Source organism: Aquarana catesbeiana, linkage group LG01, assembly GCF_042186555.1.
Source record: "Aquarana catesbeiana isolate 2022-GZ linkage group LG01, ASM4218655v1, whole genome shotgun sequence".
NCBI classification, from domain to species: Eukaryota; Metazoa; Chordata; class Amphibia; order Anura; family Ranidae; genus Aquarana; species Aquarana catesbeiana.
The window spans coordinates 949,350,149-949,363,878 of record NC_133324.1 but is presented as its reverse complement, the minus strand read 5'-3'; the positions used below and the strand labels follow the sequence as shown (position 1 = coordinate 949,363,878).

General features: G+C 51.6%; 1 pseudogene; it reads left to right on the top strand.

Annotated features, from left to right (window-relative positions):
- Positions 1–13,730, top strand: part of LOC141121629 (von Willebrand factor A domain-containing protein 5A-like) — a 120,244-nt pseudogene that overhangs the window by 70,977 nt on the left and 35,537 nt on the right.

The window sequence follows — 13,730 nt, the reverse complement described above, 5'->3', positions numbered from 1 at the left end:
TAGGTCAGTGTATATCAGGTAGGTCAGTGTATGTCAGGTAGGTCAGTGTATGTAGGTCAGTGTATGTCAGGTCGGTCAGTGTATATCAGGTAGGTCAGTGTATGTAGGTCAGTGTATATCAGGTAGGTCAGTGTATGTCAGGTAGGTCAGTGTATGTAGGTCAGTGTATGCCAGGTAGGTCAGTGTATGTCAGGTAGGTCAGTGTATGTAGGTCAGTGTGTGTCAGGTAGGTCAGTGTATGTCAGGTAGGTCAGTGTTTGTCAGGTAGGTCAGTGGATGTAGGTCAGTGTAGGTCAGTGTATGTCAGGTAGGTCAGTGTATGTCAGGTAGGTCAGTGTATATCAGGTAGGTCAGTGTGTTTGTAGATCAGTGTATATCAGGTAGATCAGCGTATGTCAGGTAGGTCAGCGTGTGTCGGGTAGGTCAGTGTGTGTTGGGTAGGTCAGTATGTGTAGGTCAGTGTGTGTAGGTCAGTGTATGTAGGTCAGTGTATGTCAGGTAAGTCAGTGTATGTAGGTCAGTGTATGTCAGGTAGGTCAGTGTATGTAGGTCAGTGTATGTCAGGTAGGTCAGTGTATATCAGGTAGGTCAGTGTATGTAGGTCAGTGTATGTCAGGTAGGTCAGTGTATGTCAGGTAGGTCAGTTTATATCAGGTAGATCAGTGTGTGTCAGGTAGGTCAGTGTATGTGTTTCGGGTAGGTTGGTGTATGTATCGGGTAGGTCAGTGTGTGTCAGGTAGGTCAGTGTATATCATGTAGGTCAGTGTATGTTAGGTAGGTCAGTGTATGTCAGGTAGGTCAGTGTGTGTTAGGTAGGTCAGTGTGTGTCGGGTAGGTCAGTGTATGTGTTTTGGGTAGGTTGGTGTATGTATCGGGTAGGTCAGTGTGTGTCAGGTAGGTCAGTGTATGTAGGTCAGTGTAGGTCAGTGTGTGTCAGGTAGGTCAGTGTATGTATGTCAGGTAAGTAGGTCAGTTTAATGGTCAGCATTGATGGGCACTGGTAAGCCAAGCAGCAACCAGCAAGTGAGCTTACCCCCCGCCACACAACCACACCACCCAGCCTAAAAACCCAGCGCCACTAGAGCCCCCCACCCCGTGCCGGCCTTGGACTTTGGGGTGAAGCCCCTGGTCTTTTTGCCGCCTAGCAACACCCCTGGAGAAACATAAGAAGTCGGGGCTGTGTTGTAGGCTACATCTCTAATCAGTGGCCAGAAAACTATTAACCCCTCGTTAAGTACTGTGGTAAATTGTATCTTAACCAAAAAACAAACATTTATTATAATTAGGGATGAGCTTCGTGTTCGAGTCGAACCCATGTTCGACTCGAACATCGGCTGTTCGGTCGTTCGCCGAATTGCGAACGATATGGGCCGTTCGCGCCAAATTCGTGTGGCGCGTCACGGCCCATAATTCACTGCGGCATCGCAGTGCATTGCTTGCTGATGATTGGCCAAGCATGCACTATGACCCGCATGCTTGGCCAATCACAGCGCCGCCTTAACAGAGAGCCGTAATTGGCCAAAGCCAAGGAGGCTTTGGCCAATTATGGCACAGGGGATTTAGTACACGCCCCACACTATATAAGGCCGCCTGCACGGCGGCCCTGTGCAGTGTGTTCCGGTGTGCTTAGAGAGAGAGAGAGAGACAGTGTCATTTCATTTGAGTTAGATAGATTAGGCAGGACAGTCAGTCAGTTAGCTGCACTTAAAGTGTATTGTGTATATATATGCATCCCAGGTGTTGCATATATATATATATATATATATATATATATATACACTGTATTCAGTTTAGCTAGATCCGTTCCTGTTATCTTCTAGACTATTTACCTTTAGTAAATTAGTACCACAGTCAGGCAGCTAGACTATTTACAGTTAGTGCAGTGCGTCCTGCTCACAGTGTTCTGCTAAACCTACAAGTTAGTGGGGTGCGTCCTGCTCACAGTGTTCAGCTAAACCTACAAGTTAGTGGGGTGCGTCCACCTCACAGTGTTCTGCTAAACCTACAAGTTAGTGGGGTGCGTCCTGCTCACAGTGTTCAGCTAAACCTACAAGTTAGTGGGGTGCGTCCACCTCACAGTGTTCAGCTAAACCTACAAGCTAGTGGGGTGCGTCCTGCTCACAGTGTTCAGCTAGATCCGTTTCTGTTATCTTCTTACTGACAGGCAGGCTTGTCTTGTTACAGTAAATACAGCTACCTGAAGAAAATTGCTGGTGTTCTTTTGATCCTATCAGTACCACAGTCAGGCAGCTAGACTATTTAAAGTTAGTGCAGTGCGCCTGCTCACAGTGTTCAGCTAAACCTACAAGTTAGTGGGGTGCGTCCTGCTCACAGTGTTCAGCTAAAGCTACCTGTAGAAGGTTGGTGGTGTTCTCATACTACAGGCAGGCAGTTGATTTTGCTAGCTGCAGTATCAGTACATATATATCCCAGCTTAGTGCAGCTACAGGCCATTAGTATGTCTGGAAGGCCAAGAAGGAGAGGCAGACAGTCACAAGCCAATAAGAGAGGGCAAGCAGGCTCTGTGTCTAGTGCTGGTCGTGGAGACGGTGCATCCTCATCAGTACGTGGCCATGGGACACGCTTGGCCTTTTTTTCGGCAGCTGGCCATGTTGAGCCGCAACATGCGGAAGACTTGGTCGAGTGGATGACCAAGCCGTCCTCATCCTCCTCATCCTCTCTCACCCATGCCCAGGGTACTTTGTCTGGCAAAGCAGCGGCCTCTTCCCTCGGCTCAATGTCATCAGTGACTCCTTCCCTAGCCCCACCATGTCCTCCTGAGGAGTCCCTCGAACTGTTTGACCACAGTGTTGGGTACATGCTCCAGGAGGGTGCCCAGCGTTTGGAAGGCTCTGATGATGATACTGAGCTCGATGAAGGCAGTAACATGAGCACGGACAGAGGGGGTGCCCAAGAAGGACAGCAATCTGGCAGTCATGCTCCCCCTGCTGCAGCATACTGCCAGGTTTGCTCCAGTGATGAGGAGGGAGGGGATGATGAGGTCACTGACTCAACGTGGGTGCCTGATAGGAGAGAGGAGGAGGAGGAGGAGGAGGCAGCACATCACCAACGAGGTAGGATGCCCTCCAGGGGCCAGCCTAAGGGCAGCACATTGACTGCATCACACCCCAAAGCTCCACATGTGCAGGGTGCTGCAGTCTCTGCGCGTTATTCAAAAAGTTCTTTGGTGTGGGCCTTTTTTGAGACGAGTGCATCAGATCGCACCGCTGCTATTTGCAACATATGTCTCAAGCGTATCTCACGTGGCCAAAACATCTCCCGCTTGGGTACCACATGCTTGACCAGACATATGTTGACCTGCCATGCAGTTCGTTGGCAAGCGTATCTAAAAGACCCACACCAAAGAACAAAGAGGACCTCTCCTTGCTCCTCATCAGCTGAGATTTCCAACCCCACTAGACCTTCAGTCCTCTCTGAGACCTGCACTGAGAGGAATGAAGGTGTAGAATTAGGTGTGTCACAGCCAAGTACTTGTGGGCAATCTGCTTTTGGTACACCAACGTCAGATTGTACCAGGCAAATTTCCCTGCCCCAGCTGCTGCACCGCCAAAAGAGGTTTGCTCCCAGCCATCCACATGCCCAGCGGTTGAATGCTAGCTTGGCAAAATTGCTAGCACTTCAACTGCTGCCTTTTCAGTTGGTAGACTCTGCCCCCTTCCGTGAGTTTGTGGAATGTGCGGTTCCTCAGTGGCAGGTACCCAAACGCCACTTTTTCTCACGGAAGGCGATTCCGGCTCTCTACCGGCATGTGGAAGGCAATGTCCATGCCTCGCTGGACAGGGCGGTCAGCGGTAAGGTGCATATTACCGCTGACTCATGGTCCAGCAGGCATGGACAGGGACGTTACCTAAGTTTCACGGCGCATTGGGTGACTCTGCTGGCAGCTGGGAAGGAGGCAGGACAAGGTGCAGTAGTGTTGGAGGTTGTTCCGCCACCACGCCTCCAAAATGCTAATGATTGTGACACACCTCTCTCCTCCACCCCCTCCTCTTCTTCTTCCTCCATGGCCTCTTCCTCTGAACCAGCGGTGCTCCGTAGTCATTCAAGGGGCTACGCAAGTACGCAGGCCAAAAGATGCCATGCGGTGCTTGAGCTGGTGTGCTTGGGGGACAGGAGCCACACTGGGGCAGAGGTTCTGTCAGCTCTGCAGGGGCAGGTTCAGAGGTGGTTGACGCCACGCCAACTTAAGGCAGGAATGGTGGTTTGCGACAGTGGCACCAACCTCCTCTCTGCCCTCCGACAGGGACAAATGACCCATGTGCCCTTGGTGGTGCAGCGGTTCTTGGGCAGGTACCCGGGCTTACAGGATGTCCTGAGGCAGGCCAGGAAAGTCTGTGTGCATTTCCGCCGGTCATATAATGCCAGTGCTCGGCTGACGGACCTCCAAAAGGAGTTTAACCTGCCCAAGAACCGCCTAATCTGTGACATGCCCACCAGGTGGAACTCAATGTTGGCCATGCTGCAGCGGCTGCACACGCAGCAGAGGGCCATCAATGAGTACCTGTGCGACTATGGCACCAGGACAGGGTCAGGGGAGCTTGGTTTTTTTTCCCCACGCCAGTGGGCCATGATCAGGGATGCATGCACTGTCCTGTCACCATTTGAGGAGGCCACGAGGATGGTGAGCAGTGACAGTGCATGCATCAGTGACACTGTCCCCCTTGTCCACCTGTTGGAGCACACGCTGCGTGGAATAATGGACAGGGCACTTGAGGCAGAACAGAGGCAGGAAGAGGAGGACTTCCTTAGCTCTCAAGGCCCCCTTTATCCAGACAGTGTTCCTGCGTGTCTGCCGATCACACAGGAAGAGGACGAGGAGGAGGAGGAGGAGGAAGATTGTGTCAGTATGGAGGTGGAGCCTGGCACTCAGCATCAGCAGCAGTCTTTAAGGGATCAGTCCCAAGAAACACATGGACTTGTACGTGGCTGGGAGGAGGTGGCTGCGGACCATGTCGTCCTTAGTGACCCAGAGAACTCCGGACCGAATGCCTCAGCAAACCTACGCTGCATGGCCTCCCTGATCCTGCAAAGCCTGCGTAAGGATCCTCGTATTCGTGGTATCAAGGAGAAGGACCAATACTGGCTGGCAACCCTCCTTGATCCACGTTACAAGGGTAAGGTTGCGGACCTTATCTTGCCATCGCAGAGGGAGCAGAGGATGAAACATCTTCGGGAGGCCTTGCAGAAAGGTCTGTGCAACGCGTTCCCAGAGACTGGGAGGTTACAAACTCCTGTTTCTGGACAACGTGTTGCTGAGTCTTCGGTCAGTCAAAGAAGGAGCGGTGGAGAAGGTGGCCGTCTGACCGATGCGTTCAGACAATTTTTTGGTCCGCAGCCCCAAGGTATGATCGGTTCCAGCAACCATCGCCAGCGTCTGTTTTACATGGTGCAGGAATACCTAGGGGCAAGATCAGACTTGGACACCTTTCCCACCGAAAATCCTCTGGGTTACTGGGTCTTGAGGATGGATCACTGGCCAGAGCTTGCACAGTATGCAATTGAGCTACTGGCCTGTCCTGCATCCAGCGTTCTTTCAGAACGCACATTCAGTGCTGCTGGAGGCGTGGTAACCGATCACAGGGTGCGTCTGTCCACTGACTCGGTCGATCGACTGACCTTCATAAAAATGAATCAGTCTTGGATCACCACCAGCTACCAAGCACCTGATGCTGATGTAACCGAATAATTTTTTTTGAAATCTCAGATCCCTTCAAAGACTGCCTATGCTGATGCTGAGTGACTATCCCTGAGTAATTATCCTCTTCCTCCTCAATCATCACGCTGATAGCTTGTAAGAACATTTTTGGTTCTGGGCGCCACCACCAGTGCCTAAGGCACAATTTTTCAGCCCCTGTTGAACAGGGGCGTGTAATTACAATTTTTGATGCAATACTTTGCAGCAGGGCTCGTTCCTGCGTTCCAACTAGAGTGTCTGTGAGGGGTTGCAGTGTTGTGGCACCAGCACCAGTGCCTAAGGCCCATTTTTTCTGCCCCTGTCTAACAGGGGCCTGTAATTACAATTTTTGATGCAATACTTTGCAGCAGGGCTCGTTCCTGCGTTCCAACTAGAGTGTCTGTGAGGGGTTGCAGTGTTGTGGCACCAGCACCAGTGCCTAAGGCCCATTTTTTCTGCCCCTGTTTAACAGGGGCGCGTAATTACAATTTTTGATGTAATACTTTGCAGCAGGGCTCGTTCCTGCGTTCCAACTAGAGTGTCTGTGAGGGGTTGCAGTGTTGTGGCACCAGCACCAGTGCCTAAGGCCTAATTTTTCAGCTCCTGTTCAACAGGGGCATGTAATTACAATTCTTGATCTAATATTTCACAGCAGGGCCCTGTGAGGGCTTACAGTGTTGTGGCCACAACAACACCTAAGGCCCAAATTTCTGCTGAGTATATAGGGCAGGACCCTACTTTCAAACAACTAACTTACAAACGACTCCTACTTGCAAACGGAAGGAGACAACAGGAAGTGAGATGAAATCTACCCCTAGGAAGGGAAATTCTCTCCTGTAAGAGTTAATATGGGAAAAACATTTCTCCTTTCCACTGATGCTTTCCAATCCTTGTTCCACAAAAAAACCCAAATTTTCAAAAAACATTTTTCATTGGGACAGAAAGTGAGGTGAAATCTTCTGAAGAGGAGGAAAGACAGCAAAACAAATGTCACAGGGGTGATAACCCTTCCCTATGTTTTCCAAAAAGCTTAAAAAAGATTTTTTGGCTGGAGCTAAACACGTTAAAAATGTACCAGTTCAAAATTACAAAGAGATTCTACTTAACAACAAACCTACAGTCCCTGTCTTGTTTGCACTGCCTGTATACTGCTGTTCAGAGTATATAGGGCCTGGTGGCCCCACACCTTTCCTTATTTTAATTTGGGTGCGGGGTTTCCCTTAATATTCATACAAGACCCAAAGGGCCTGGTAATGGACCCATGCCATTTGTCTCACTGATTTTCATCCATATTGCCAGGACCCGACATTACATTAAACCCGCAAGCAGTTTTAAATGAGATTTTTCCTTTAAAAATGACATTTGGTGCAGGGATTGTTCTAAACATGGGAAACACGCGTCACTTTACAGGCATACTATAGACACCCCCCAGGTACGATATTTAAAGGAATATTTCACTTTTTTTTTCACTTTAAGCATAAAATCACTGCTCCCGAAAAAACGGCCGTTTTTAAAAGTTTTTTTTGCATTGATACATGTCCCCTGGGGTAGGACCCGGGTCCCCAAACCCTTTTTAGGACAATACCATGCAAATTAGCCTTTAAAATGAGCACTTTTGATTTCGAACGTTCGAGTCCCATAGACGTCAATGGGGTTCTAACGTTCGTGCGAACTTTCGGTCCGTTCGCAGGTTCTGGTGCGAACCGAACCGGGGGGTGTTCGGCTCATCCCTAATTATAATGTAGCTTCTCAGTACTTATATGAGGCAGAACATTTTCAGCAAGTACAGAAAATACTTTCTGATCATGCCAGAAATGCTATGTCCAGGGCCGTCTTTAATATTGACTGGGCACTGGGCAAACATTGTCTTGGGCCCTCCCGAATCCACTTATCAACTATGTGCGGGCTCAAGGGGAAGCTGCCTTGGGCCCCACAACAATGACTGGGTCTGGGGCAGCTGCCCCTTTTGCCCTGTGTTAAAGACAGCCCTGGCTATGTCCCAGTTCTTAAATGAAAGCACAAATATTATCTTTTATTGTGTAAACTACTAATCTCATCCATCCACCATGTACTGGAGATGAACAAAGATGGACACGTTTAAAGTCCAGCCTGGGTGACAACCATGGCTTCCCATAGTGGAGAAAAAATGTGCAGGCAAGAAGAAACAGGAAGTATGTTATTTGTAGGACCACCAGGTGAAAAATAAAGGAAAAACGTCTGAAAAAAGAAAATGAATGCAGCCACTACATCTAAGTACTGAGCTGTAATATATCACATTTTTGGTTTCGGGTTTAGACACACTTTATATTCTTCCAGCCCTGATGACCACAGTCACATATCATGGTGAGGAATCCACAAGTATCCTGTAGAGTTTGTATAATGGTGTTTATCTCTCATCATCTGTCCTCTCTTACAGCATTTATGAGGATGCGCTCAGGATTCCATGGAGGACATAGAATGATAAATTATTCTGCTCCTATGGCAATGCCTAAGAAACAGAAGGACAATTGTAAGTACCATATTTTTTTTTTGTGGTTGCTGATTCTACTGTGCTGCCACTTTAGAAAGCTTGTGATACTCTGGGAATTCTGTCATGGGTGCAGCCTTATTTGTAAGACAAAAAAATGTATTCTTAGCAAAAGTCTCCCTATTCCAGGACAGGTACGTTTGTTGGGTTGGGCTGATGGTTAGTGTGAAGTGTAGCATGAAAATGGTGGGGGACAGAGACAGCAGAGGGGAGGCCTGTGGAGCGGAGGAACTGTTGGCACTGATGGAGAGAATTAGGTGGTAATGGTGATGGAGTGGTGACTGTCAGGCAGAGGCGGCTCTCTAATTAGGCAAATTAGGCAGTCGCCTAAGGCCTCGCACTCACAGGGGCCTCACGGCCGCCTAATTTGCCTGTGATCAAACACCGATTACGGCGCCGGCGGCTCACCCTACCCCCGCGGGGACCCCGCATGGCCTCGTCATGCAGCGTCTGGTGGCAGGGACAGCAAAAGCCTCCAGGTGGCAGCAGTGTCTGGATGATGGCACCCAGCTCCAGGTGCCATCTCCACAAGACGTGTGTGCAGCATGTCCATGTGGGGCCCTAAGGCAGCTGGGACTGCTCCTGCAGCCCGCGCCGCTCCACACCTGCCCAGCCGCCTATTCTAATCAGCAGTCCCCATGACTGTAAAGAGGAAGGACGGAGCCCCAATCTTTTTATTCTGCCTGGCTGACCACCCCCACAACAGATGAGAAAGTAAGTGCCCGTGTAGCATCCCCCCATGCCTGGATAGAAGGAGCGGTGGGGTGGCTGCATATACAGAGTAATTGAGCAATTGAGCTATCCAAATTTCCTCCGTGCAGCCGCTGAATGCTCGGAGGAGGGAGAGGAGGACAATCAAGCATGGAGGAATATGGAAAGCTTAATTCCTCTATATGCAACCGCCCCGCTGCTCCTCCTATACAACTTCTTTTGCTTTCTCACTGTGCTCTCCAGCCCCTCCTTGTGCTCCCTGGCTCTTCCCCTAGGCTCTCCGCCCCCAGTGCTTTCCATCTCCCCCCAGTGCTCCCCGCCCCTGTTCTTTCTGGCCCCCCCAGTGCTCTCCAGCTCTCCCCATCACTCTTCAGCCCCCACCCCAGTGCTCTCCCCATCACTCCCCAGCCTCCCCCTGTGCTCTCCAGCCCCCACCCTTGTGCTCTTCACCCCGCCTCCCAGTGCTCTCCCCCCCCTCAGGACACTCTGCTCCCCCCTGCTCTTTGCCCCCCCAGTGCTCTCCAGCCCTGTTTTCTGCCCCCCCCAGTGCTCTTTAGTTCTCCCCATTGCTCTCCAGCCTCCACCCCTGTGCTCTCCGCCCCCCCAGTACTCTCTACTCCCCCCTGTTCTTTGTTGCACCCAGTGCTCTCTAGCCCCCCCATGCTCTCCACCCCTGTTCTTTCTGGCCCTCCCAGTGCTCTACAGCTCTCCCCAGCCCCCACCCCTGTGCTCCCCAGCCCCCACCCATGTGCTCTCCACTCCCTCCAGTGCTCTCCACCCCTGTTCTTTCTGCCCCCCGATGCTCAAGCTCCCCCCATCGCTCTCCAGCCCCCACCCTTGTGCTTTCCGTTCCCCCAGTGATATGCAGCTCCCCCAGAGTACTCTCCAGCCCCCCGTGCTCTCCACCCCATTCTTTTTGCCCCCCCCCCCACAGTGCTCTCCAGTCTCCCAGTGCTCTCCTCCCCCTGTGCACTCCACGCCTGTTCTTTTTAGCTCCCCCCAGTGCTCTCTGCTCCCCACCCCTGTGCTCTCCACTCCCCCATGGGATTTTTCCCCCACCCATGTGCTCTCAATGTGCTTTCTAACCCCACCAGTGCTCTCCGCTCCCCCCTGCTCTCCACTACCCCCAGTTCTCTCCACTCCCCCAGTGCTCTTCACCACCCCTGTGCTCTTTCCTGGCCCCTTCACTCCCTGCAGCTCTGCTAGGTGCCCCCCTCCTTTCTCCAACCAACTGCTGCAGGGGATCTGTCAGGATGGAGAGCGGTGAGGGGACCAGTATCATGGGCTGCTCAGTCCAAAATGCTGGGCCTATTTTTTTGTCCCAGTGTGGGCCTGGCAAGGAAGATGAACAGCAAGCACCAATAGCCTTGGGAGGAGAAGAGCTCTGAAGACCTCCCAGGACAGGCTGACTGGGGTCAGAAAATGAGGACAGGTAGAAGGTACAGGTGGCCAGGGACCACTCCATCTCACACCAAACAGATCCTCTAGAAGAAGCAGAACAGACCCTGCCTGCTGCTGGCCGTCATGGATATCATACTGGCATGGAAGGTACCGTACCGAGCATCACACCTACAGACAGGGGCTGCGGACTGGGACATGGGGAACAGGAGGGGCTGCAGACAGGGGCAGAACTAGGGATCTCTCTCTCCCTCACCACCTCTCCCTCATTCTCACCTCCCTTTCCCCATTTCTCTCTCTCTCTCTCTCCCCCCTCTCTCTCTCTCTCTCTCTCCACCTCTCTCCCTCCCTCTCCCCCTCTCTCTCTCTCTCTCTCTCTCTCCCCTTCTCTCTCCCCCCCTCTCTCTCTCCCCTTCTCTCTCTCTCCCCCTCTCTCTCTCTCCCCTTCTCTCTCCCCTCTCTCTCTCTCTCCCCCCCTCTCTCCCTCCCCCTCTCTCTCTCTCCCCCTCTCTCTCTCTCCCCTCTCTCCCCCTCTCTCTCTCTCCCCTCTCTCTCTCTCTCCCCCCTCTCTCTCTCTCCCACCTCTCTCTCTCTCCCCCCTCTTTTTCTCTCTCTCCCCCCTCTCTCTCCCCCTCTTTTTCTCTCTCTGCGCTGTGCTAGGATCCCCCCTCTCCTTCCCCTGTGGATATAGAATGACTCAGTGACACCCCTCCTCATTCTCCCAAGGCAAATGGAAAATTCCTAGAGGGGTTGTCACCTTGCTGGGTCCCAGATGTTTTATTGGCTGCACATGTTTGATGGGTGAGGCGGGTGCCCTGAAAGTGGTGCCGATGAACTGTTTGCTAGATCCGTGCATATTTCTGCAGCCATTTTTATTGCTTGAAATTTTTTTCTCATTATGGGCGTGAGTGGGGCCTCATGTCTAAGTTTTGCCTAAGGCCTCACAAAGCCTAGAGCCGCCTCTGCTGTCAGGGATGTACTTTGAGCTGAGGGTAAATGATGGATGCAGAGAGGAATTACTGTGGGTGGAGGGGAGGTTGTTGGGGAGGAACACATTGCGATTGGGAACAGAAGTAGGCAAGGAGGGATGCATTGTAAGCTGGGGGCGAGGTGGCCAGGAAGGGATGTGCTGTGATTGGAGGGTGAAGTGACCAGGGGAGAAAAAAGCTGTAAGTGGAGGGTGAGCTAGGTGAGTTGGCCAGGGAGGAATGAGAGTGAGGTGTCCAATGAAGTGGTGTAACTGATGGGATGAGAGGGAAGGAAGATGCTATGTCCAGGAGAATGAAATGAAATAACCAGGAGAATATATGAAATGGGCTTGAGAAGATGCTGTGATGTAGGGAATACGGTGGATGGGAGGGAGGTCCTATGACCAGGAAAGTTGGTGAGATGGAAGTGAGGAAGATGATATGTAAAGAATAAGGTGGACAGGAGGGAGGCACTCTGACAAGGGGGTGATACGGAAGCAGGGCCAGACTGGGGATAAAAACCAGCCCTGGAAATAATTTCATACCAGGCTATTGGGGCTACAGCCCAAGCCTGGGGCCAATAGCCCCGAGTCTCTTGTTCCAGTCCAGAATGCAGGGGACAGGGGCGGACTGAGCCGTGGTAGCGCTGGCTCCGGCTCCTGCTCCGCCCCCGTCTGACTCTCTTGGTCACTGGTTGCTATAGCCACCTAGCGGCTAGCAACCAGTGACGTCACTGCCCACTGTGCCCACACTGCCCGGAATTCAAAGCGAAGGAGGATTGCACTTCCTCCTCCTCCGCGCTAGGGCTCGTGGGGCGTGGCCTGCGAGTTCTGAACTGGAGCGTCCCGCCGCTGGTCCGGTGGCGGCGTGGAGTGCAGAGCAGCAGGGAGGGGGATACCTCGGCAGCCGGGAAGAGCCCAGGAGGGAGGGAGAGCGAGAGAAGACACCGCCACCGCCACCCTGAGCAGCATCCCCAGCGCCTGCCCTCCTCCAATCTCAGCCCTCTCCCAGCTCGCTGTGAGTGGAACAGAAAGAAGGCACCAGAAGGCGGGCATTACAAAGGGGCCTGCCGTGTCACATCGATCCCCGCTCGGCGTTCAGGCGGGAGCGGCTCTCCTCCTCTCCTCTAGCTGCCTCGCACACCAGCACCACGGCTGAGCTGCTGCTGCAGGACCTGTACACATGAAGTCTGTCTCCTCCTGGTCAGGTAGGTCAGTCAATCTGTGTGTGTCAGGTACCAGGTCAGTGTATGTCTGTCAGGTAGGTCAGTGTAGGTCAGGTAGGTCAGTGTATGTCTTTCAGGTAAGTCAGTGTAGGTCAGGTAGGTCAGTGTAGGTCAGTGTATGTCTGTCAGGTAAGTCAGTGTAGGTCAGTGTATGTAGGTCAGTGTATGTAGGTCAGTGTGTAACAGGTAGGTCAGTGTGTGTCAGGTAGGTCAGTGTATGTCAGGTAGGTCAGAGTAGGTCAGGTAGGTCAGTGTATGTATGTCAGGTATGTCGTGTAGGTTACTGTATGTCAGGTAGGTCAGTGTGTGTCAGGTAGTTCAGTGAATGTAGGTCAGTGTATATCAGGTAGGTCCGTGTATGTCAGGTAGGTGGGTCAGTGTATGTAGGTCAGTGTATGTAGGTCAGTGTATGTAGGTCAGTGTGTGTCAGGTAGGTCAGTGTGTGTCAGGTAGGTCACTGTGTGTCTGATAGGTCAGTGTATGTATGTCGGGTAGGTCAGTGTATGTATGTTGGGTAGGTCAGTGTGTGTCAAGTAGGGCAGTGTATATCAGGTAGGTCAGTGTATGTCAGGTAGGTAAGTGTATGTAGGTCAGTGTATGTCAGGTAGGTCAGTGTATGTAGGTCAGTGTATATCAGGTAAGTCAGTGTATGTCAGGTAGGTCAGTGTATGTCAGGTAGGTCAGTGTATGTAGGTCAGTGTATGTAGGTCAGTGTGTGTCAGGTAGGTCAGTGTATGTAGGTCAGTGAATGTCAGGTAGGTCAGTGTATATCAGGTAGGTCAGTGTGTGTCAGGTAGGTCAGTGTATATCAGGTAGGTAAGTGTATGTCATGTAGGTCAGTGTGTGTAGGTCAGTGTATGTCAGGTAGGTCAGTGTATATCAGGTAGGTCAGTGTATGTCAGGTAGGTCAGTGTATGTAGGTCAGTATATGTCAGGTAGGTCAGTGTAGGTCAGTGTATGTCAGGTAGGTCAATGTATGTCAGGTAGGTCAGTGTATGTAGGTTAGTGTATGTAGGTCAGTGTATATCAGGTAGGTCAGTGTATGTAGGTCAGTGTATGTCAGGTAGGTCAGTGTATGTAGGTCAGTGTATATCAGGTAGGTCAGTGTATGTCAGGTAGGTCAGTGTATGTAGGTCAGTGTATGTCAGGTAGGTCAGTGTATATCAGGTAAGTCAGTGTATGTCAGGTAGGTCAGTGTATGTAGGT